The sequence below is a fragment of the Malus domestica genome, chromosome 05 (genome assembly GCF_042453785.1).
Source record: "Malus domestica chromosome 05, GDT2T_hap1".
NCBI classification, from domain to species: domain Eukaryota; kingdom Viridiplantae; phylum Streptophyta; class Magnoliopsida; order Rosales; family Rosaceae; genus Malus; species Malus domestica.
In genome coordinates, this window is record NC_091665.1 from 23433184 (window position 1) to 23458835 (window position 25652).

Below are 25652 nucleotides of genomic sequence, written 5' to 3' on the forward strand. Positions count from 1 at the left end.
TGAAACTTGAGGGTAGTAAATAGTCTTTTGTATAACAAAAAGGATCTTTTAGTTTAAATATTAATTTTAAGATTATTTTAAATTAAAGTATTATTATTTTAGTTTAGGTAATGGGTCCACGAATGTCCCTACTGATTGGGCTGGGGTGGAGAAGGATTTTTGAGTTATGGGGGATCTAATTGCCCACTTGCTTAGGCAATTGGGATAGGGTGGAATTGCTCTAATGGAATACTCAATCAAAATAACTTATACATACTATTATAACTTAATATAATTACATAATTGTCACTTAATTCTACCAAGGTTTATGACCGGCCAACTTTTTCGCGACCGATCAATCCAATTTTTTGGCCCGCGGCCAATCCAATTTTCCGATCTCAATATCATTGTTCAAAAATGACTTTCAAAAAACTAAAGGTTAAGTGATGAATTTTCTTATACGTAGCTAATTTATGTTGTGCATACATGTAAACAAAACAAAAAACTTACACAACAAAACATAATTCAAGATGTTTAAAGTTGAACATGTTACTATTTTTTAAGTCACCGTTGAACATTGATATGAAATTTTCCAACAACCCAAAAATTGGTATCGGTGCCGGTGGCATATAAGTTATGTTATTAGAACAAAAATGTAAGGGCCATTTTGGTATCTTACTTGAGAACTGAACTCAAAATTTTTATTTTCTCTAAAAACTTATGTTTTGATTTAAAAAATTTTAATCCAAAACCTTGTTTGGTATGCAACTTCTGCCTCTCAAACTAATCAAAATTTCTACCATGCTCTTTCAAAAAAGAAACAAATTTGAACACCTAGGTCCAACATTGATGAACTCATTGTTATCATCTCTCTCACTCCAACCTTCATGCATATATGAAATTTTGATCTGAAAGCTGGGTTATTTCGTACTGAAATTGATTGATTGAGAAGAAAAATGGGACTTGCTGCTTTTGAGCGAAAGCTTCCAAGTGGGTTCGGAAAGTGGTAAGATGCTCCTTCATGAGATCGGTTCTGATCTTGGCAACATTCTCGCCCAACAGACGATATTGGTCCTGCAAATAAAGGATGGCTTTGGGTTGGATTCCAGGACTTGGTAGTCGAAATCAATGATTCTTTGTGCAGGTTCCGACGTTCGATGTTGTTGCGCCACTGGTGATTGGTATGGGGGATCCAATTGAGACGACAGATCAGAGAGAGGATCTAAGAGGCAAGAAGGAAGATAGGGGATTAGGAGAGAGACGTGAGAGAAGATCCAAAAAGTCTAAAAACACACTTTTTGTGTTTTCAACAAAAAGGCTTTGTTTTGAAAAAAAATTGAGTTGTGGTTTTGAGAATTGGATCCAAATCAAATACCAAACAAGAACTTTAAAATTGTGACTCAAAACTTGTTTTTGAGTTAAAAAATTGGATCCAAGTTAAATACCAAACAGACCCTAAATATTCCTATACTTATAAATGCACTGGCCACAAATTATAGCTTTATCCAAATTAAACAGGATGAGGATGGTATAGTTTTCCTTAAAATCTGTCTTTAAATTTGAATTTGCCTAATAAGAAGTATATATGTCCAGTCTCAACATAAAATGTGACGCCCCATATTCGTGGTGGGTGCAAAACTTAACTCCGTCCTTGGTGCGCGAATAAAAAAGGTCGTACCCAGTGCACAAGGCTCCCGCTTTACGCAGGGTCCGGGAGAGGTGAATGTCGGCTAGCCTTACCCCCATTTATGGAGAGGCTGCTCCCAAGTCTTGAACCCGAGACCTACCGCTCATGGGCGAAGGCACTTGCCATCGCACCAAGTCCGTCCTTGGTGCGCGAATAAATAAATAAAAACGAAAATAGACGAAGGAAACGGTTGAAAATAAACTTCTCTTATATAAATAGCTTCAAAAACTTTACAATTGTACAAAATAAATAACAAAACTCCATCTCTCGTCTTACACAACCTCAACTTGTCTAGCCCGTCATACATATATATTCCTATGAAAAATTAAAGGGTGAGGGGTCACAAAGGTTTTTATTTTACTTTTGTTTTTCTTTTTGGGTTCTTTTATTACCTTTTATTTTTATGGTATCTACTTGTGTAAATATTTTAAATTGACGATTGAATTAATTTATTGTATTCATATAGGGTTAGAGAGTGTAGATGTAAAAAATCATCAAAATCGGAGTTAAAATAACCCTTAAATCGTGATTTTTTGTTAATTGTCGTCGAGAAGGTTTGTCTCGTTACTTGAGCTCTGAATGTTTGTTTTTTGCGATTTTTTGCGTATGCGATCTCGAAGCATATACAAACAAGTTTGACGGTTGGATCGTTGAAACTAGTTTTGTACAATGCGTATCCCATTAAAACGATAAATTCCCTAACACTTGGATTTTATTTATACTTTCATCAAGTATAACATAAAATTTTGTGGTATCCACTTGTGTAAATGTTTTAAATTGACGATCGAATTAATTCATTATATTCATATACGGTTAAAGAGTGTAGATGTAAAAAATCATCAAAATTAGAGTTAAAATAACCGTTAAATCGTGATTTTCCCTTATTGCCGTCGAAAAGGTTTGTCTCATTACTTGATCTCTGAATGTTTGTTTTTTGCGATTTTTGGCGTATGCGATCTCGAAGCATATACAAACAAGTTTGACGGTTGGATCGTTGAAACTAGTTTCGTACAATGCGTATCCCATTAAAATGATAGAGTCCCTAACACTTAGATTTTATTTATACTTTCATCAAGTATAACATAAGATTTTGTGGTATCCACTTGTGTAAATGTTTTAAATTGGCGATCGAATTAATTCATTGTATTCATATAGGGTTAAAGAGTGTAGATGTAAAAAATTATCAAAATCGGAGTTAAAATAACCGTTAAATCATGATTTTTCATTTATTGCCGTCGAAAAGGTTTGTCCCGTTACTTGATCTCTGAATGTTTGTTTTTTGCGATTTTTGGTGTATGCGATCTTGAAGCATATTAAAATAAGTTTGACGGTTGGATTGTTGAAACTAGTTTCGTACAATGTGTATCCCATTAAAACGATAGATTCCCTAATACTTAGATTTTATTTATACTTTCATCAAGTATAACATAAGATTTTATTGTATCCACTTGTGTAAATGTTTCAAATTGACGATCGAATTAATTCATTATATTCATATAGGGTTAAAGAGTGTAGATGTAAAAAATCATCAAAATCGGAGTTAAAATAACCGTTATATCGTGATTTTTTGTTTATTACCGTAAAAAAGGTATGTCTCGTTACTTGATCTCTGAATGTTTGTTTTTTTCGATTTTTGATGTATGCGATCTCGAAGTATATACAAACAAATTTAATAGTTGGATCGTTGAAACTAGTTTCGTACAATGCGTTTCCCATCAAGTTCAATGATATATATATTTACTAAGTAGATTTTAATTTATTTATTTTGTACTTATAACACTTAAGAAATTGAATAATATATATGTAAAAAAAATTATTGTGGGTTTTTGTTAGAAAAATATATTATTGTGGGGTTTATGTAAAAAAAATTTGAATTTGAAAAGAGTAAAATCATATTTTCAGTAACTTTTAATAATAATTTAAGAAAAAAAAAACCTTGCGCGACGCCTTAATATGGTCGTCGTGCAAAATCACTTTACGCGATGTCAAATTGTATACCTATATTGCACAAGTTATGATAATTTTGGCAGTGCAATAGTGAAAAATAGGCGCTGTTTTTCAATTTTTCAAGTTTGGACCTCTTTCCCGTAGACATCTCTCTTCCCTCTTTCCCTCTTTCCCGTATAGACCACTCTCTTCCCTCTCATCTCTCCTTCTCTCTTTCCCGTAGACATCTCTCTTCCCTCTCGCTCATCTCTCCTTCTCTCTTTCCCGTAGACATCTCTCTCTTCTTCGTAAGCTTTCCTCTTCACAATCTCGAATCCAACCACCACCACTACCCTCTCGTTCTAAACGATGGGCAGCCACGCGAATCTCGAAGCCGACGCGAATCAAGTCCCAAAATCAAGGTGAGGGTTTCTGATTTTCGATGGTTTTTGTTATTTAGGGTTTAGGCTCAAATTGCATGTTGGATTTTTGTCAAATTACTTTTTTCGTGATGTGATTCGAGTTGATTGTCTGAAGTTTTTGCAATTTTGTTGATTTGTATGTGTGTTTTGTGTATGATCTGTGCAAGTCTCCAACTCCAGCTCTCGTCATGCCGTCTCCAACTCCGTATAACTCTCATCTGATTGTACAATCTGTGCAAGTTCTCTGGCAAATACAAACTCGCATCGCCAGTTTGGCAGGTTTGCATTCAATTTGAGTACATTTCTTATTAGCGTTTTTGTTTGATAAAGTTAAAGTTCTCTGGCATATACAAACTCGCATCTCCAATTTGGCAGGTTTGCTCCACAGTCTCCAGGTACTTCTGCATCTACAATGGAAACATCTGATTTGATATTACAGAAGGATAAAGTTAATGGGTTAATTAATTGGTATCTCTGCATCTAGATAATAGATATCAAAGTTTTAATTTCCATTTCTTATTTTGTTTTAACTTTTATAATAGTTTGATTAGTTTAACCATATCAGTAATTTAAGTTCTGCTTTTTAAATGGATTAATGGGTTTCCTACTTTGCTTGATATCAAAGTTCTTAACTACATAACTAGATCACCGAAAATATGACTTGAATTTAAGTCTTCATCCCACGTACCGAAAAATGACTTAAATTTGAGTCTCAGTTTAAATTAGTTCATCATTTGTACTATTTAATTTTCTTATTTTTTTTAAGCTGTTGTGTTCTTGAAAGCTTTAAGTGTACCCGTACCCCATTTTCCACTTTATGAGAATGGTACTCATATTGGTTTGGTTAAAATTTTCTCTTTGAATAGTTGCATATTTGCTGGGCCTTCCTATTCTGGGATACTCTCTAGATATTGGGAAAGAGCATGTCAACCTTACTGACGAAAGGCTTGAGAATTTAGGTGTTATTTCAACATAAGGTTTGGTTTATACTTGTGTAAATTTGGCAAACGGATCCTTCAACATATAACGAAACAGATTGAGCTAGGAAAATCACAACTAGGTTTTGGAATTTGATAATTTAGTTGTTTTTTTCTTTTTATTTGAATGAAAATCCCTTTACTGTTTCCACGGAAACATGAGCTAAGAATGTCGCAAGAAGGTAGTCGGATTTGAAGAATTAGGTGTTCTTGATAGTTTTTATTTAGGAAACTACTATCCTTTAAGCTTGTAGAAACTGAAAGAAAAGGGATAGGAGTAGTCATATCTATGTAAAGTTTCACTCTTGGTTAAGCTTATGCTATAAGGATATCGTATTTTGTTAGGTCTGGCTTATATTAACAAGGCTGTGAACGAACTTGCATATGATATTTTGTGTGTTCCTTCGATTTCTGAGTTTAATTAATTAGTGCACTTTTCTGAGTTTAATATCATCAATATAGTGCTTCTTAATATATATCGTCAAATATGTAATATTGAAATATGATGCTATGAAATGCTTAAGATATTGACAGTATAGTACATTAATATAATCTCTTTATCACACCCTTCAATTCATGAAGTGTAAGCTTGAGATATGTATCCTTACAGTTTTTACAAGAAAGTTAACTTTATCCTTTCTAGGAACATTCCTATCCTGGTGACATTTTCGCTGTATTTCTGATGGATTCCAGATTTCTAGTGGATTTAGCTTAGGGTTTTCCAAAGAGTGTGGGGAAAGCGCGAGTTCGTGAGACCACCTATTCATAGTAGGGTTTTCCAAAAAGTTAACTTTATTTGATTTTCTGATGGATTCCAGATTTCTAGTGGATTTAGCTTAGGATTTCCCTGTTTAATATCTCACGCTGCGTCAATTTCAGTATGAATAGGTGGTCTTAAGGCCATGGTAATTAAGAACCCTTTTTGTCCTTCCCTCGTTACCGATGGTACCCACTTGGTGTGATATCAGGTGGTACAACGGCTAAAATCATGATTGCCGCAAAAGATAACTTTCTGGGGAAATATATATACAAAGATACACTTGCTAGAAATCTTGCTGCAGTTATTTACAGAGTGAGTTTTATTCTTTGTTATTGAATTTATGATCTAGTTGCATATAATTTGTTACTTGCTCAATCTAAATATACATTGTCCGTACTTGTAGCGCCTTATTAAACAAGCTGTTTTTGTGTTCATGTCAAGAGAGTCCAACATTTCTGTGTTCATACAGATTATAGACAAGCTCGGATGCTTCTCTGTAATCGGTATGGACACAAAAATGTTAATTAATCGCTGCTTACGTATATGTTGATTAGTCCGGTAACACCATGGCGTCAAGAGCACCGTGGCGTCAAGACCACCATCAGCAACATAAAAGTAGAACACCATGGCATCAAGAGCACCGTAACACTATTTTCTGAAAACCTTAATATTTAACATTAGGAAAAAAATCATATGGTCAGTGGAGTTGCTAACAGCAGATTCTATGCATGTGCATATTTAGTGCAACCATTCTATCGAATATTCACCGAATCAATTGATTACTTAGATTTTTTCTCTTCAATTAACTGCTACCTACCACATATTGTTTCCGTCAGATAACAACATCTGGAGTTGCTTCTCTTACCTTCCTACCTTATTTACTACTAGTTAGTCTTTATGGTCATGTGTTTGGTTGAATGGCTTGTACGAAGTAAACTGTTTTTGTACAGTACTTTGATCATATCAATTAGTCTAATGAAGTTTTGGTACCTTTGATTGATTACAACGTTTGGTAATCCCAGTATCGGATTACCCATTCTTTTTTGTTTCACTTGATGTGCTTTTTTTATGTTGGCTATGAAAATAGATAGGTAGTTCCTCTTTTTTGGTTGGTGAGCAGATGAGGGAGCAGATGAAGGCCCAAGGCGAGGAGCTGAAGGCCTATGCCGGGCTACGAGCCATACAGATGTCTAGCCTCCAAATCTCGCTACCAGTACCTGATCTTGCTACACCTTCGACCTCCGAGCCACTTCACCTAGAAGACTATTTGTAGTTTTTTTATTTTTTGTTTGGACATCTTGTATGTATGTACATTTTCATATATTTTATAATTAAATATGTTTTTTGGTTAGTTAATTATTGTTTAGAATTTAATTACAATATTATTAAAAATTAAAAAAAAATATATTTTTGACCAAAACCAAAAGGCGATCTAATCCATTTTGAGCGACGCAAGCTCTTTGCGCGACTTTGTGTGAAGCAGCTTGCGTTGCGCAAAGTAACTTTGGGCGCGACGCATCCTATGTCTTGCAAAGTGACTTTGTGCGACGCATATTTCTTCTTCGTCACGCAAACCCTTTTGTCACTGCCTTGCCGTGACGGTTAGCGAGCGATGAAGGTTCGTTGCGCTAAGTTTTGCGCGATGTTTTTTAGACTTTGGGCGACGAAGGATCTGTGTCGTGCAAAGTGTTTTTTGTACTAGTGACTACTAGCAAAGAGCACACACTTTGTGTGTGTAAACAATATCTCTTAATAAGTGTATATTTTTTTAATATTACATAATTACTATTTTGTTTTCTTTATGTAAATATTGTGTATCAAAAGTGAGGGTAAAATAGGAAAAATAAGTATAAAAAAAAGGTAAAATAGGGAAAATATGGATATGATTATCATTTTGTCAAAAGGTACAAAATTACTATTTTACCCTCCTTTTGTCAATAGTGTCAGTGTGTATCTAAAGTGAGGGCAAAATAGAAAAAAAGGGGGGAAAAAGTTGACAATGAGAGTTCTCTTAATAATAGTACTAGCATTTGGCTACACACTTTGTGTGTATGAACAAATATTTTTAGAAAATGAGAAGGGGAGAGAGAGAGAGAGAGAGAGAGAGAGAGAGAGAGAGAGAGAGAGAGAGAGGAGGGAGTGGTAGGTTTTTGTTTTTGTTTTTTTTTAAATTTTTTTTTATAAATATTAGAGATATTTTAACATCACCTGTAAGTGAGGTTTCAATAAAAAACAGTAAAATTTGGACCTGTGAAATTACATTGTTGCCCATCATTTTTTTTTTTTGTGTATAGAAGACTAAGCTGTCTTTTCATCATCTTTTAATTAACAAAGAGGGTTTCATTAATTTTTAGAGATTATATGACCGACCAACTTTTTCGTGATCGATCAAATCCAATTTGTTGGCCCTTGGCCAATCCAATTTTTTGATCTCAATATCATTGTTCAACAATGATTTTAAAGAAAAAAAGTTAAGTGGTGAATTTTCTCATAAGTTATCTAATTTATATATATTGTGCATACATGTAAACAATACAAAAAACTTACCTAACAAAACATAATTGAATGTTTAAAGTTGAACCTATTGCTATTTTTTATGTCATTGTTGAACATTGACATGAAATTTTCCAGCGACCGCAAAATTTTCTGGTATTGGCGCTGGTTGGCATATGAGTTGATTGGAGCAAAAATGTAAATATTCCTATGCTTATAAATGTACTGGCCACCAATTATGGCTCTGTCCAAACAAAATCGGATGAGAATGTTAGTTTTCCTTAAAACCTGTTTTAATATGAATTTGCTTAATAAAAAATATATATATGTCCGGTCTTAACATGAAATGTCACGCCCCAGATTCGTGATCGATGTAAAAATTAAACTCATCCACGATGTGTGAATAAATAATTAAAAACGAAAATAGAAGAAATATGCGGTTGAAAATAAACTTCTCTTATACAAATTGCTCCAAAAACTTTACAATTGTAAATAAATAACAAAACTTTGTCTCTCTCGTCTTACATAACCTCAGCTCGTCTAGCCTGTTTTATAGATATATTCCTCAGCTCGTTTAGAAAATAGTATAAGTATATCAAAAGCTTTATGACATATCAGGCCACATAATTCCACATCACATTATCACTTCACGTGTTGGTTATCCTTCAAAATATGTAGCTCACTACATGACCCCTATATTGGCCATTCTGCCCTATTATCCCTGTGCCCTATACATATATCTCTCGGATGACCTAACACTAAAGTTCTCATGCTCCATGAACAATCTCAACAATCCACATAGTATATTTATATATACACATCAAAATGATACACGAAATCACACATGCTTGGCATGAAGGGTGTAAGCATTGTAGTGAAGTCTAATAAGAATGTAACGCAAATGGAGGAGGATTCTCTCTCTTACTAATCTCTTTTTCCTTTCTTCTCTTCTTACTTAAACGGTTACAATTCAGCCAGGTCAATATCTTATATTGATTTTTTTATAAAGACAAAAAAGACAAAAAACAAAGTGAAATGAGGGGAGGGAAAGAGATGGAAATAGGAAGGGATAGAATCTTACTCCAATGCAAATATGACAACTAAGCTAGGTGATATTGTTGCTAGGTTGGCAGCAAAGTGAAGGTAGAGTGCTCAATCGCTCAATCTGTTTCAAGATATGAATGAAATGGATTGCTGAATGAAATGGATTGCTAAATGAAATACGTAGAATTATTTTTTCTAGCACAAAGGCATAACGGGGAAACCTAAGCCAAAGCTAGGAGCATTGTCTAAAATATCGATGATATCAGAATTATCGATATCGATAAAAATTGAATAAAAACCACGGAAATTGTAAGAAAAACTTGGAAATTTTTATTGAAACTTTGCAGGATGTTTATTTAGTCAATTATCTATTAGTTTATCACAAAAAATTCGAAGGAAATGCATTGCATGATGGATTTAACTGATTTAAGTTGATTATATAGCGAGCTGACAAACATTGTGAGTGTAGAAAATATGTAGTAATTAATGAAAGAAGTTTAAACACACCATAATTATTTATATATAATGAATTAGTACAATATTTTACACTTTATACATTGCATGGTAAGATACATGAGTGACTTAGTACCATATAGAGTTTCTATCAATGTCTAAAATATCGATGATATCGGAAATATCGGTAGTCCAAAAACACGGAAATTTCGATGAAAATATCAGGATAATATCGATATTTTAGACTATGACTAGGAGATAATATGTATATGTATATATAAGAAAACCTAATAAAAACCCTTTTTAAACGTTAACTAGCAATTGTACACATGTTATGCATGTGCTTATTAAAAGTTTGAAAATAAAATTTACAAAGAAAAAAAAATATAAAATGGTCGCTAAAACTTTTTAGTGGCGATCTTCAAACGGCTTTTTTGTCGTTGAAGAGTTGTTCATATTTATTGACTGTTTTTGGATAACTATTTGTCACTAAAATTTTATCTTATCTGGGAGAAAAATGTGAAAGAAAAGATATAGGGACAAATGATATTATCTAGGACAAAAAACTGTTTACTACCCTCATGTTTCGTGGTTTTAAACATTTAGTACATCAAGTTTTTTTCGTCCCAGAGTTATACCTAAAGTGTTGATTTTGGGACAGTCTCATACATCCGTTAGTCAAACTGTTAAGTCTGCCGTTAACTAATGATGTGGCGCCTATGTGGACAATGACTGGACGCCACGTGTTATTAAAAATATTAAAATAATAAAAGTATTTATTAAAAAAAAATTGTTCTTCCTCAAAACCCCGACTGTCCTTCCTTCTCCCTCCCTTCTCGGCCTCTACTGCAAATCCAACCTTTTCCCTCCCTCAACCCCTGACCTCAACCCCCAACCCTTTCCCTCCCTCAACCCCCAACCCTCTCCCTCCCTCAATCCCCGATCTCAACCCCCAACCCTTTCCCTCCCTCAACCCCCAACCCCCAACCCTCTTCCTCCCTCAACCCCCGACCCACTCATTTTTAAAATTAAAAAAACAAAATGTTTCTGGGCACCCTTTTCTCCTCTGCACCCACCATCCCCCTCCATCTCCCTCTTTGATTCCACCTACCCTCCCCCTCCCTCTTCGAATGGAGCCCTTCTGTGTCTCCCTTTTTTCGATTTCTGGGTCTCTCCGACCACAATTTGCCCTTGAAGGGCAGAACCCTTTTCGCCTTGCATATTTGCGAATTCAAATTCGGGTTTAATTTTCTGTAACTCTCTCTCTACCTACTCTCTCCTGTTTTCTGTGTTGTCTGTTTGATTAGAATTGCATGAATCAATGAATGTGTGTTGGTTTGTATTATTGTTAATTGTGTTTTCTTATGGATAGTTTTTGAGATCTGTTGCAGCTGGGTTTCTTGGGTTTATTTGGAATTTGGCAGCTATTGGAAAAATTGGGGGAAAATGTTACAGAATTTGTAAAAATTGGGAATTATTATTTTTCTATTGTGATTGAAGGTTTTACTGATTGGTTTGTGTGAAATTGGTTTTTCGTTTCCAATTTGAAAGTGGGGGTGCTGATGACAGAGCGGAGGCGGTGGTGGGGAGGGACATAGACGGAGTCGTACGATGAAGGAGGCCGATCCTTCATCGCCAGGAGTGAGGGTTTGGAGGAGGAGGCAATGGGTTTTGGATGTGAAGGCGACGACGTACGATTTCAAAGTGCAACATCATTTCGTCCTTCGTCTTTATCACCATGACCTGAACCGGAGCAATCGGTTTGACGCCGCTAACCGCGAGGTCTGGAACTTCCTCAGCTCGCAGTGCAGCTGTCGCCATGGATTCAGGGAAGAGAAGGGATGTAGGGTGCCCATAAACATTTTTTTTTATTTTTAAAATTGAGTGGGTCGGGGGTTGAGGGAGGGAGATGGTTGGGGGTTGAGGGAGGGAAAAGGTTGGGGGTTGAGGGAGAGAGAGGGTTGGATTTGCAGTAGAGGCTGAGAAGGAAGGGAGAAGGGAGGAAGAATAGTTTTTTTTTTTTTTTTTTTTTTAATAAGTACTTTTATTATTTTAATATTTTTAATGACACGTGGCGTCTAATCATTGTCCACATAGGCACCACATCATCAGTTAACGACAGAGTTAATAGTTTGACTAACAGATGTATGAGACTGTCTCAAAATTAACACTTTAGGTATGACTCTGGGACGAAAAAAACTTGATGTACTAAATGTTGAAAACCATGAAACATGAGGGTAGTAAACAGTCTTTTACCCTATTATCTATATACTAAAACCTAAACTAAACGTTATTGTCCATTAACACTAAAGTGGTGAAAATGCCCCTCATTTATTGGGACAAGGATTGTCTGCCCTCTCATTTTCCATGTCCTTCTATTTTGTGTAGTCACAGTTAAGCCACGTTAACATTTTATATATATATATTTTTATAAAGATAATAACACAAAAATAAATAGTAATATAAAATATTGACGTGGTTTAATCGTGACCACACAAACAGAAAGGCATTGAAAGACATGAAAAAAAGGAGGGCAAACAATCCTTGTCCCATTTGCTGCCCAATTCTCAGCCTTCTTCCTTTGTTGCACAGTGAAATTACGTATTTTGGTCATCGTGGGAAGGAAATAAGGCTGGATGTACGCATGTAAGTCATCTGGGAAAAGGAGGCTGGAAGTACCGGTGTTGGCCATCTGGGAGGGGAAGGAAGTGTTGGTGATGGTGCAACCCTCTCTGATCTCTCGACCTCTCTCAAATGTTCCAGTAACTTTTCCACTTGCTCCCCCTTAATCTCAACCTGAAACCAACAAATCCCAAAAACCCTCAAGCCTTCCAACAAATCGAAAACAACACCATCTTTGCCGAAAATTTTAAATTTTCTCAGGAATTCTCGACTATTCCTGAGATTTTTTGGTGGGCTTTGGTTCTCCGGTCCCGTATGTTAAAGGGTTTTGGCTTTGGTAGCAAATGAATATTGGTGATTTCTAGGGTTTTGTGGTGCTTAATGTTTAGGGATTTGGTTTGGGTTTCTGGGTAAGCAATTTTCAACTTAAATTCAGTACATTTTTTTTCTCAAATTTGTTTGATGGCATGATTTTTTGATCCTTTATTGAGTGGTTGTTAAGAAATGTTAGAATTTTAGTTGTTTTGATTTCTTTTGAATTTCTTTTTTATTTTATTTTCAAGCCTTGAATTTTGTAAGGACTATTTCATTATTTAGAGATGTAGTTTCATCTGGGAAGGAGGCATGTTAGTCATTTGGGAAAGGAATTTTTCTTCCTTTCCTACTTGGGTTAAAGATATTTTTCTGGTTTACACATTTAGCTATTGAATTGCATGAAATCAGTATTTAAAGAATTTTTTGTAATAGAATGCATTGATGGAAATTTTTTGCCCAACAAATTTACTCACAGAGCTTCCTGTGAATTAAGTCTTGAACTTTTGATTGAAACTTTCTTAGAGTTTTTAACATTTTTGTTATTACTGCTTTTGTTTTAGATTTTTCTTTTGTATGATTTTTATAGGATGTTTATTTGTGTAGGCACTTGGGTGATCACAACATTCCCACTCAGATGAACACAGGAGAGTTCAAAAAGAGCTTTCAAGTGCTACTCAGAAGGTAAAGTAGAATATGCATTCCTTTTTCCTTATTGCTTTCATGTTGGCAGGTATGGAGTTTCCCTACAAATATTTTAATCTGAACTATTGTATACCACTGTCAATATCTTTATTATTATCCCAATTCTCATCATATGATAATCAAGTTAAAAGTAATGCATGCTCAAAGCACTGGTTGTGGCATAACTGGTAAAATGAGGGTTTATTTATTTATTTATTTAATTTTTTTTTTTATGGCAAGAAATGGGGTGATTGGTCCTAAGAGAACCAAAGAGGATGTTAACATTATTATGTGATGATATTTAGGGATATATGATTATGTAACTTAAAATTGAACATAAAGCATCTGCCCATGTCCAAGGTAATAATTGTTATGTGCTGTTGAGAAGGATTAGTTAATGTTTTCACTTTTTATTATAGTGGAGCTTTCTTTTTCATTGTTATAAAGCTGTGGTACAGAACTTTGTGACTTTTTTTGCATAGGTTGATATAATTCATCTGTAATTTATTATTATAATAGTGGCTGTCAGTGTAGGGGATTATCATTTTAAGCAATGCTTAACTAAAACTGCGATATCGTATTGTATCAATTTTGGAATTAAATGATAATTAGAGATCACAAAGAGCGATGAAACCATCTTTAATGGTGGTTAAGAATTTTGTTATAACATGATTCTTTCCTCTCTGATCTTGGCTTCCAGTTTCTCAGAAAAAGTTCATACTTTTTTTCCTTCAACAAAACAGCTCAAATTCCAAATTTATCGAACAATTTACTGATTTTGTATGGTTTTTTTTTTGTTTAGACTTATTTTCTTAAAACATATGACCTAAATTTTTATCCTGGAGAGAAGAGCTTATGCATTGACTTCGTTGAGTGTTGTCTGCAAGAAAAAGTTACAGACTACATCATTTCATTAGTATTTAATTTTACCTTCAACCTCCCAAATTTTTATTATTTAGTGAAATGACACAAACTTTCTTTTTATGCAGAAACCTTTAGTTAACTTGGAAATTTTCTATTTCACCCACTGATCAATGCAACTCCGCCTATGTCTTACATGGCCGGTCCCAAGCCCGGATAAAGGAGGAGGGGGAGGGCGTCAGGTAGTCGACAGCCGGCACTCCATGATCACGTCGAATCCTTATGAAAATGAATCCAGAACAAAATCGCGCTAAAGCTAGGGCGTCACCCGTAAGTGGCGCGCTGTGTGGCCTGAGCACAGTGATAAGTGAGCAAGGGTCGCTGTATCTCCATCGGCACCCGGATGCAGTGTTAAATGAGCAAGGGGGCCATAGAAACTTCTTTTCGAACGACTCCACTCAAAGTTGTTTGGGAGCATATGCTCCTATCAACTTTACCCGGGACACACAAAAGAAGTACTTTGATCCTATTAGACGGGGGAGGGTGAAGAAGCTAGGACAGAAGGGTAGAGTTCAAGAGAGCAAAATGCGTTTAGGAACGTGGAATATAGGAACCTTAACGGGAAAATCTATGGAAGTAGTGGAAGTTATGGTGAGGAGAAGGATAAATATTATGTGCCTACAAGAAACTAAGTGGGTTGGTAGTAAGGCAAAGGATCTAGAAAACTCAGGGTTTAAACTTTGGTATTCGGGCACAAATAGAACGAGAAACGGTGTTGGCATCATCGTGGACAAGACCTTGGTACAAGATGTTGTAGATGTCAAGAGGGTAGGAGATAGAATCATGGCAATCAAGATTGTAATAGGACAAGAACTTATCAATGTGATTAGTGCGTACGCACCTCAAGTAGGGTTGGATACGAGTTCGAAGGAGAAATTTTGGGAAGATCTTGGAGACTTGGTGCAAGGAATTGCTCAGATGGAGAAGTTATTTATAGGAGGAGATTTAAATGGACACGTGGGCAGGGAGACAGGCAACTATGGAGGTTTTCATGGTGGCCATGGTTTTGGGGAGAGAAACGAGGATGGGGAAGCTATCTTGGATTTTGCAATGGCATATGATCTCTTCTTAGCCAACACCTTCTTTAAGAAGAGAGAAGAACATGTGATCACCTACAAGAGTGGGTCGTCCAAAACACAAATAGATTTTCTTCTAATGAGGAAAGGGGATCGTATAACTTGTAAGGATTGCAAAGTTATACCAGGAGAGAGCGTGGCTAATCAACATCGCTTGTTGGTGATGGATGTACATATCAAAAGAGTAAGACAAAAGAACAAGACTTGGAAGTGCCCAAGGACTAGATGGTGGAATCTAAAAGAAGAAAAACAAGCCATTTTCAAAGAGAAGGTAATCACCCAATGTGTGTGGGATAGAGAGGGGGAAGCTAGCCAAATGTGGGATTCCATGGCTAGTTGTATCCGAAAAGTAGCAAAAGAGGTATTAGGAGAGTCCAAGGGCTTTGCCCCACACCAAAAGGAATCTTGGTGGTGGAATGAGGAGGTACAAACAAAGGTGAAGGCTAAGAAGGAATGTTGTAAAGCCTTATACAAGGAGAGGACTGATGAAAATGGTGAAAGGTATAGAAAAGCGAAGCAAGAGGCGAAGAAAGCTGTCAGAGAAGCTAAGTTAGCGGCTTACGACGATATGTATAAACGACTAGATACCAAAGAAGGAGAGTTGGATATCTATAAACTATCTAGAGCAAGGGAAAAGAAGACAAGGGACCTAAACCAAGTGAGGTGCATCAAGGATGAGGATGGAAAGGTTCTTGCTACAGAGAACGCGGTTAAAGACAAATGGAGAGGTTATTTTCATAATCTTTTCAATGAAGGACATGAAATGAGTGCTTCTTTAGGGGAGTTGAGTAACTCAGAAGAGTGTAGAAACTACTCTTTTTATCGTCGAATCCGGAAGGAAGAAGTAGTTGTAGCTTTGAAGAAGATGAAGCATAAAAAAGCAATAGGCCCAGACGATATACCAATCGAAGTTTGGAAACTTTTGGGAGAGACAGGTATAACATGGCTCACTGACCTTTTCAATATGATTTTGAAAACGAAGAAGATGCCAAATGAGTGGCGAATGAGCACTTTGGTGCCTATCTACAAGAATAAGGGCGACGTACAAAATTGCATGAACTATAGGGGTATTAAGCTAATGAGTCATACAATGAAGCTCTGGGAGAGAGTCATTGAGCATAGATTGAGGCAAGAGACACGGGTTTCGGACAACCAATTCGGGTTCATGCCAGGGCGCTCAACCATGGAGGCAATCTATCTCTTACGAAGATTGATGGAAAGATATAGAGATGGGAAAAAGGATTTACACATGGTCTTTATAGATTTGGAAAAAGCGTATGATAGGGTCCCAAGAGACATTCTTTGGAGGATTTTAGAGAAGAAAGGAGTACGAGTAGCATATATCCAAGCTATAAAGGATATGTATGAAGGAGCAAAGACTGCCGTAAGAACTCATGAAGGACAAACCGAAAGCTTTCCCATAACTGTAGGATTACATCAAGGCTCATCCTTAAGTCCTTACCTTTTTGCGTTGGTAATGGATGAGTTAACACGACATATTCAAGATGATATTCCTTGGTGTATGCTTTTCGCAGACGATATAGTGTTGATAGATGAAACTCAGGAAGGGGTAAATGCAAAGCTTAACCTTTGGAGAGAAGTGTTGGAATCTAAAGGTCTTCGCCTAAGCCGATCAAAGACAGAATATATGGAGTGCAAGTTCAGTGCAAATGGAGGCCAAAACGAGTTAGGGGTGAGGATCGGAGATCAAGAAATACCAAAGAGCGACCGTTTTCGTTACCTAGGATCTATCTTGCAAAAGAACGGAGAATTAGATGGAGATCTCAACCACAGAATACAAGCTGGATGGATGAAGTGGAAGAGTGCATCCGGCGTGTTGTGTGACCGCCGTATGCCACTGAAGCTCAAGGGAAAATTTTATAGGACGGCAATAAGGCCGGCGATGCTGTATGGCACAGAATGTTGGGCGGTGAAACATCAACACGTACACAAAATGGGTGTAGCGGAGATGAGGATGCTTCGTTGGATGTGTGGGCACACGAGAAAGGATAAGATTAGGAATGAGGATATCCGAGGTAAAGTAGGAGTAGCCGAAATTGAAGGAAAGATGAGAGAAAATCGGTTACGGTGGTTTGGACATGTGCAAAGAAGGCCTACTGACGTTCCGATTAGAAGATGCGACTATGGGACAGAGGTTCAGGGCCGAAGGGGTAGAGGAAGACCTAGGAAAACTTTGGAAGAGACTCTAAGAAAAGACTTAGAGTACTTGGATCTAACGAAGGACATGACACAGGATCGAGCACAATGGCGTTCTAAGATTCATATAGCCGATCCCACTCAGTGACTTGGATTTTCCAAGTCTCCAACCGAGAAGTTTTCCTCATTCGGGAAATTAAGAGAACACTACCCCAACCTACATGCTCCACTCAGAAAGCTTCAACATACAAGCTTTAACAAAAGAAAATTCAAAGAACTTAGCGAAGAAGGCTTTGGTGTATTTAACACAATACGTTGAAATGAAGGAAAGCTTATTTATTGATATCCCCGATAAGCTACAAATATGTACATATACATGAGTCAAAATAAGCACACAAGAGGGAGCCTTCACAAAGGTTGCTTAGGAGAAGTCTCAGCAGTCGGTAGAGCCCCAGAAAGAGAAGGCACCGGAGGGGGATCATTTGGAGCCTCAATACTGGACAGAACCCTAGAAGGAGGAGGCATCAGAGGTTGATCATTTGGAGCTTCATTACGCGGTACAGCCCCAGAAGACGAAGGCAATAAATGCCTTTGGAACAAACCCACAAATCTCTGATGATCAAGTAAAACCTGACCATCAGTTTCCTTCATCTGGTCAAGCTTCCTCTTCATGTTTGTAGCATAGTCATGTGCGAGCCGGTGCAACTGTTTATTCTCATGCTTGAGCCCTCTAATCTCCTGTTTGAGACTCATCACTTCAGCCGCCAATGATTCAACTTGGCGGGTTCGAGCAAATAGGCGTTGGGCCATATTAGACACAGAACCTGCACACTGAACACTGAGAGCCAGCGAATCCTTAACAGCTAACTCATCAGACCGTTTGGAAAGTAGTCTGTTATCTTTGGGAGTGAGAAGGTTCCTGGCCACCACCGCAGCGGTCATATCATTCTTCATCACGGAATCCCCAACGGTAAGAGGACCAGTAGGGGAGACGAAGGATGGGCGCCATATGTTGTCTGGAGAAGGCGGGGCTGCCTCTTCAACAAGGTTCAAGTCAAAACGACGGTCGGAGGGGCCAGACATTTTCAAAGGTGTTGAAGAGAGAAGAGGTCGGACAAATCAAGATCTTAGAAGTGCAAGAATGAAGCTTCTACTGGTGGAGATTCAAGTGTGCTTTGGAACTTAATGCCAGCCCCTATAAAAATCTGCACTCGATGAAGCTTCAGAAATCGAAGAGGCGCCTGCTCAGAAATCGAAGAGGCGTTTGCTTTCTCAAAAGCTGGGCTGCTTAGAGATCACGATGGTTGATCTCAGAAATCGAAGAGGCGTTTGCTTTCTCAAAAGTTGGGCTGCTCAAAGACCACGAAGGCCGATCTCAAAAATCGAAGAGGCGCTCGCTTTCTCAAAAGCTGGGCTCCCCAGAGACCACGAGGGCCGATATCAGAAATCGAAGAGGCACCTACTTTTCCAGCCTTTTCCAGCCTTGTCAGCACCTGTCACACGCACACTCAGTTTTGCGGAAATTATGGGCATTCTGTCAAAGACTTCTGGGGAAGTAGAAAACACATGAATCTTACTATTCAATCACCCACTTCCCACACGCAACAATAGCTCATGGGTACCACAGATAACTTTGCCAAAGTTCTCTGCCAAAGTTGAGCACGTGAAGCTTGCAGCTCCCACTACATCGCTCTGACCAAGAAGGGTAAAAGAATAGCAAAGAAACAGCACTAACAAAGTTTAGACCCATAAATTTTGAAGGTCTAGCTACCATATTATTACCCACAAGGGTAAAGGAACAGTACCACTGCTGGATAATTGGAAAGTCCCTGTGTGTCAACCTCTGTGCTTCGTGGCAAGGTAGACTAGCAAACATGCCCAACCTTTACTCACATTCGAGAAAACACTCCCAATAAGATTGCTTGCTCCAAAATCGAAGAGGCACCGTCCTCCGAATCTCGAGAGCCAGACTCCCAACATGACTACTTTCTTAAAAATCGAAGAGAGGGTAAAGGAACAGTACCATTGCTGGATAATTGGAAAGTCCCTGTGTGTCAACCTCTGTGCTTCGTGGCAAGGTAGACTAGCAAACATGCCCAACCTTTACTCACATTCGAGAAAACACTCCCAACAAGATTGCTTGCTCCAAAATCGAAGAGGCACCGCCCTCCGAATCTCGAGAGCCAGACTCCCAACATGATTACTTTCTCAAAAATCGAAGAGACACTGCTCCCCGAATCTCGAGAGCCAGACCCCCAGCATGATTGCTTTCTCAAAAATCGATGAGGCATCGTTCTCCGAATCAATCGAAGAGGCGCTCGCTTTCTCAAAAGCTGGGCTGCTCAGAGACCACGAGGGCCGATCTCAGAAATCGAAGAGGCACCTACTTTTCTAGCCTTGTCAACACCTGTCACACGCACACTCAGCTTTGCAGAAATTATGGGCATTCTGTCGAAGACTTCTGGTGAAGTAGAAAGCACATGAATCTTACTGTTCAATCACCCACTTCCCACACGCAACAATAGCTCATGGGTACCACAAATAACTTTGCCAAAGTTCTCTGCCAAAGTTGAGCACGTGAAGCTTGCAGCTCCCACTACATCGCTCTGACCAAGAAAGGTAAAAGAATAGCAAAGAAACAGCACTAACAAAAGTTTAGACACATAAATTTTGAAGGTCTAGCTACCATATTATTACCCACAACTGTAAAGGAACAGTACCACTGCTGGATAATTGGAAAGTCCCTGTGTGTCAACCTCTGTGCTTCGTGGCAAGGTAGACTAGCAAACATGCCCAACCTTTACTCACATTCGAGAAAACACTCCCAATAAGATTGCTTGCTCCAAAATCGAAGAGGCACCGTCCTCCGAATCTCGAGAGCCAGACTCCCAACATGACTACTTTCTCAAAATCGAAGAGAGGGTAAAGGAACAGTACCATTGCTGGATAATTGGAAAGTCCCTGTGTGTCAACCTTTGTGCTTCGTGGCAAGGTAGACTAGCAAACATGCCCAACCTTTACTCACATTCGAGACAACACTCCCAACAAGATTGCTTGCTCCAAAATCGAAGAGGCACCACCCTCCGAATCTCGAGAGCCAGACTCCCAACATGATTACTTCCTCAAAAATCGAAGAGACACTGCTCTCCGAATCTCGAGAGTCATACCCCCAGCATGATTGCTTTCTCAAAAATCGAAGAGGCATCGTTCTCCGAATCTCGAGAGCCAAATACCACAGACCACTTTTTCAAAGTGCTCTGACAGAGTTAAAACATGTGAAACTGGCAGCTCCCACTACCGTGCTATGACCAAGCAGGGTAAAGGAATAGCATTACTACTTGTTGTTAGGGAGACTCCTATATATGTCGACCTCCATCCCCAACGGACAGGCAGACCTGCAAAAATGCTCAACCCTTCATCATATCTGAGAGGGCACTCCCAACGAAGCCTTTCGAAATATTCAGCTTTCTTTCCCCCCGATAATACCTCTGCAAACAAGCTATACTAGAGCAAGAATATCTCATATCATCAGGGTTAAAAGCAAGAGTATCCCATATCATGCTTTTTCCCTGTCTTTTCTTTTGGCCTTGTTTTTACCTGCAAGACAAGGAGAAAGAGAGCAATCAGTCAGCACTTGGAATCAAGCTTCCAGCCAGGAACTGACTGCCTGGAACCCCTTACCTGATTACTTACCTGGCATTGCTCTCGAGTACTCATCTTCAACATCTTATGTTTCCAGGGAAGATTCCGCATCTGCTTGAGGAACAGATAGGGCAAGTGCGAAGGATACAAGGAAGCATGTGGAGACAAGCGTAACAGCACACGTGCCGATACATTCATTACTCTGTCAAAAGCAAAAGTATCCCATATCAGCAGGGTGGAACGTACTCTAGATTTGATGGACTTGTTTTGACCCTCAAATTCTTCAGTCGGCCTTATACTCTGGAGGAAACCAGAAAACCCTCCAGCTCAGTTCAAGAATAAGCCTGTGGAAAGTTACTTCTTCAAAAGCAAAAGTATCTCATATCATCTCTTCTCATTTTTCTTCTCTTTATCCTTCATGCTGCTGCAAGATGGGGAGAAGGTGAACAATCAGTCGGAGCTCTGATTGCTTACCTTGTCTGTCACCTCTTTCAGCAGACCCCCTAGCTCGGCGACTTGGGGGACTCCTACTACATGGTTTGTATCGCGCTTGACCAAGCCTGAAACTACAAGTAAGCTTCAAGTGAAATTGATACATTACCTTGTGCATCTCCACCAGTTAAAGATACCACCCCTGGATGGAGGAAGAGTACTTCCAGAGAAGATGCCACATCTACCTATGAGACAGATAAGGCAAGTCAAGACGACACCACACTCCGATACTTAGAAGTTTCGTGATTACGAGATCATTCTCCCACAATATTTCCTAATGTCATTTGTACTAAATCATTCACTTGTACTCACTAAATGAGAGCTTGAACCTATGTACTTGTGTAAACCCTTCACAATTAATGAGAACTCTTCTATTCCGTGGACGTAGCCAATCTGGGTGAACCACGTACATCTTGTGTCTGCTTTCCTATCTCTATCCATTTATATACTTATCCACACTAATGACCGGAGCAATCTAGCGAAGATCACAAAAAGCGATCGTTTTCGCTACCTAGGATCTATCTTGCAAGAGAACGGAGAATTAGATGGAGATCTCAACCATAGAATACGAGCTGGATGGAAAGAGTGCATCCGGCGTGTTGTGTGACCGTCGTAGGCCACTGAAGCTCAAGGGAAAATTTTATAGGACGGCAATAAGGCTAGCGATGTTGTATGGCACAGAATGTTGGGTGGTGAAGCATCAACACGTACACAAAATGGGTGTAGCGGAGATGAGGATGCTTCGTGGGATGTGTGGGCACACGAGAAAGGATAAGATTGGGAATGAGGATATCCGAGGTAAAGTAGGAGTAGCCGAAATTGTAGGAAAGATGAGAGAAAATCGGCTCCGGTGATTTTGAACATGTGCAAAGAAGGCCGACTGACGCTCCGGTTCGAAGATGTGACTACGGGACAGAGGTTCAGGGCCGAAGGGGTAGAGGAAGACCTAGGACAACTTTGGAAGAGACTCTAAGAAAAGACTTAGAGTACTTGGATCTAACGGAGGACATGACACAAAACCGAGCGCAATGGCGTTTTAGGATTCATATAGCCGACCCCACTTAGTGGGAAAAGGCTTTGTTGTTGTTGTTGTTGTTACCCACTGATCAATGCCAATGCCAACAGGTAAAGGTGTAGTTAATTGTAAAAACTTCTACAATATTCTTAGACATATCCTGATAATACTAAACATAATTAGAAAAATTTAATTTATATTCAGAATATATGTTTACAAAATAGCTCCCATATATGTATACATTATTTGTCATTCTTTACTGGTGATTTATATTTTTTAAACAATTATCTGTTTGTAAATAGTGATTGGGTGTTTACAGTTTTACTTATACATTTTAAGGTCTTGGAAAAAATCTGTACACTTATTAAATTTATTAGAAGTTTTAAATGAATTGTGGTTTTCTTCTGACTAAGGTTCATATTCATTGTTACTTTTGGTTTTTGAAGTGTTTCCCAATTGGGAATTGGCTACTCTTTATTTGGTTCTCAGTGAAAAAAAATTTAGGTGTTCTAGGTGATTAGTCAGCTAGCTACATCACAGTATTTACTCTCAATGTTGGTTTATCTGCAGTATAATGAGTGGACACAATTAGACATCAAGATCGAGAAAATTGGGTGCTAAACATTTTCATCCTACTACAGCTTTTCTAAAGATTTTATGCAGTAGCACATTTACAAAATAGTATTTTCAAATTAATTAACAATCTCCTTACAAATACATTAACAAACATCTATACACATATGCATTTAGGTTGAAGCACAGTTGAGAATCTTGAAACAAGGGAATTCAATCATTTTAGAGGATCAGGTTAACCTGTGATTATATAGTTACAAGTTTTCTATTAAGGTTTAAATAAGATTGTTAAATTAGTTATGTTGCTTTGAAGCATAGTTTATTTGCATTTTTAATGAACGAATTTCAGTTTGTAACGCTTCGGTTCTTTTATTTGCAGGTATTCTAAATTTTTTACTCCAATGATTAAAAAGAGGCTTTTGTAAACTGGGAAAAACTCCTGCATGTATTGTTTCTATCACATAAAACTATACCTTCTCAGCCATATTGTTTCTATGAAATAAAATTATTGCCACACAATCAAAGTATAGAGTAGACACATAGGCACAAGCCACCTTGGAAATAAAGTATGTTAATTAATATTTAATTAATTAATTGATAAAAGTTGGTGATCCTGATTTAAGGCTGCACAAACTAAATTTGTTGAGGGTAGACTCAAATTTGGGTAAAAACCACAAATCTCGAATTCTTTTTAATTTTTGTTCATTGCAGCGTCAGTTTATTCTAAAGCCATGTTTATGGAAGAAAAAACGAACTCCCAACTACGAAATCCAAGAAAGGTAGTAATCTTCTCTTTCTTTGTCAACTTATTAAAAAATGATTTCCTAACCATTGTTGTTTACACTTTTTCGCTTACAGTGTGAAGAAGTTGTTCATTATCTGATTGACCCTAGCCTTTGTTGCCACCACAACTGATACACATTTCAATTCATTTTCTGTAAGTAATGTCTCGGTCTTTCTCCATATTTCGGGAATTCAATCTGCTGGGCTTTCTACACCCACAAAACTGTTCTATACATAATATCTCATTAACACGGCCAGGATCCAGTTTTAGTTTCTTTGGACCACATTTTTCTATTAGCTAAACCTCAAACTCCGGCTAAGAGTTGAAATTTGTCTCTAAATTGTTCAAACTATTGTTCTGATGTTCCGGATCTTTAATTTTTTTGTGTGCTCTTAAGGCCAAATACATAAACATCCATCTACTCTTATATTTTTTAGGTATTTTAAGAATAACCCTTTCTTGCTTTTCTTTTACGATTTTGTATCATATGGTATGAATCAACATTTCCCCTGCTATGTTGCAAATGATTTTACATTTCTTGGTAAAAAAGTTGTTAAACAATGTGGTCAGCTTTTTGACATTTTGTTATACAGTTTCATATGTAGAATTTGCAAGTTTGAATCATGTTTTTCTTTTCAGTTATATGTTTGAGATGCTGCATTCTCCAACTAAGCTGTTGTAAAGCTTTTGTATAAAACTTTTAGTTGCTGAAAGTGTTTGATCCATTCTAGCAATTACTCTACTAAATTATGTCTAATTTTTGAATGCCCTACCAAAATAAACAAATCATTTTAGTTAGTTTAGGCGAAATCATATAAATTTTAACATTATAGTATTTTAGCTGTTGTGCATATATCTCAAAATGACACTTATCTTTTGTCTTTTATAAATTTGTATTATTGTGTCTTTCATATATAACACTCTTATACTCTCTTACTAATTTTTGTTACACAATCGATCACTCACAGGTCATACTATTCATAAAGTGGTTCAAAGAATTTCAAGCGCTTCATTCACCCAATTTTTGCTCTTCATGTAAAAATTCTTTCAAAAAGCTGAAACATCATTCAATGTAAATAACATTAACCTTCTTTGACAATCCCTTATAGCTTTGAAACTGATTTTTTCATATAGTTTCTAATCATGCAGCAACGCGCGGGCAATGTTTCTAGTGGTTACCTAGTTGTGAGGCTTTAAAAAAAATAGTAAAATTGTTTTGTATTTAATTACTATATTGCCTGCAATTCTTATCTTGGTTGTTTTTCTTTAGTTTTGTTAATGTTAATTTTGTCTTTTCACCATCTTTTAGTTGATAAAGAGAATTTTATTAATAAGTAGTTTAGATAATGAATATAAATTTTGAAAATACAGAGTCTCATATAAAATTAATGAATACTAGAGTATATGAATCTACATATACAAAGAGGGAAAAAACAAAAATGATGAACTTTCATAATACCGAAATTGACCTTCTCTCATTAGAAATTTAAAAAACAAATAAATAAATATTCACAAAAACAACCCAAGGTAGTGAGACTGGGTGATTAGTAAGTTCATTATTTTTTGAAATATATTTTTTATAAAAAATAAATATTAAATAAAAAAGAGTTCAATGCTGCACGTGTATGACAAG

The 25652-nt window shown here is 37.3% G+C and overlaps 2 long non-coding RNA genes across 4 annotated transcripts; both read left to right on the plus strand.

Moving 5' to 3' along the window:
• The first annotated feature begins 3721 nt into the window (after positions 1-3721).
• On the plus strand, positions 3722-7102 carry LOC114825110 (uncharacterized). 2 transcript variants are annotated; one of them, XR_011580535.1, is made up of 4 exons: positions 3722-4014; positions 4182-4293; positions 4390-4409; positions 5685-7102. It is a non-coding gene; the product is annotated as an uncharacterized lncRNA (long non-coding RNA). The 2 variants fall into 2 exon arrangements; XR_011580534.1 differs by having other exon boundaries at positions 4182-4409.
• Positions 7103-12269: 5167 nt separating this feature from the next.
• Positions 12270-25136, plus strand: LOC103420050 (uncharacterized). 2 transcript variants are annotated; one of them, XR_011580537.1, is made up of 6 exons: positions 12270-12773; positions 13282-13359; positions 23615-23680; positions 23947-24014; positions 24094-24172; positions 24988-25136. It is a non-coding gene; the product is annotated as an uncharacterized lncRNA (long non-coding RNA). The 2 variants fall into 2 exon arrangements; XR_011580536.1 differs by lacking the exon at positions 23615-23680.
• Positions 25137-25652: the final 516 nt, after the last annotated feature.